Raw genomic sequence first — 935 nt, forward strand, 5'->3', positions numbered from 1 at the left:
GTACCACTGACCCATAGACACCCCACAGACACCCCGTGAAGGGTCCTATAGGTACCACTGACCCATAGACACCCCACAGACATCCCATGGAGGGTCCTATAGGTACCGCTGACCCATAGACACACTACGGACACCCCATGGAGGGTCCTATAGGTACCACTGACCCATAGACACACTACGGACCACCCATGGAGGGATCTATAGGCTCCTCTGCTCCACAGACACCCAACAGACATTGATTAGGGTTGGAAAGGACCTTAAAGCTCCTCCAGCTCCAACCCCTGCCCCGGGCAGGGACACCTTCCACTAGAGCAGGTTGCTCCAAGCCCCTGTGTCCAACCTGGCCTTGAACACTGCCAGGGATGGGGCAGCCACAGCTTCTCTGGGCACCCTGTGCCAGCGCCTCAGCACCCTCCCAGGGAAGAGCTTCTGCCTCAGAGCTCATCTCAGTCTCCCCTCTGGCAGGTTAAAGCCATTCCCCTTGTCCTGTCCCTCCATCCCTTGTCCAAAGCCCCTCTCCAGGTTTCTTGTAGCCCCTTTAGGCACTGGAGCTGCTCTAAGATCTCCCCTTGAGGAGCCTTCTCTTCTCCAGGCTGAACTAACTACATCCAACCACATCCAGCACCTCGCCCTTGGGATCTTGGGGTCCCCCCTGCCCATGGCACGGTGGCAGCAGGGCCATGGAAGAGCCAACGGGGGCAACCTGGTGTTCCCTGTTTGTAAAAGCTTCTGCAGACATGTATATAGCTGTTAAAGATCTGGATGTGGATAAAGATAACATACAGATGTTATTTAAGCTGCGTTTAAACACGGGATTGCCCAGGCCCCCGTAGGCGGGAGGTGTTAAAGCAGAGGAAACCAAAAGCTCCTCGTTAAAGAAAGGAAAGAGTTGGGACGGGGAAGGATTTCAGGACACGGAAGCTGGATTCTTGCTG

The sequence above is a fragment of the Nestor notabilis genome, unplaced genomic scaffold (genome assembly GCF_000696875.1).
Source record: "Nestor notabilis isolate BGI_N333 unplaced genomic scaffold, ASM69687v1 scaffold10065, whole genome shotgun sequence".
Classification (NCBI taxonomy): domain Eukaryota; kingdom Metazoa; phylum Chordata; class Aves; order Psittaciformes; family Psittacidae; genus Nestor; species Nestor notabilis.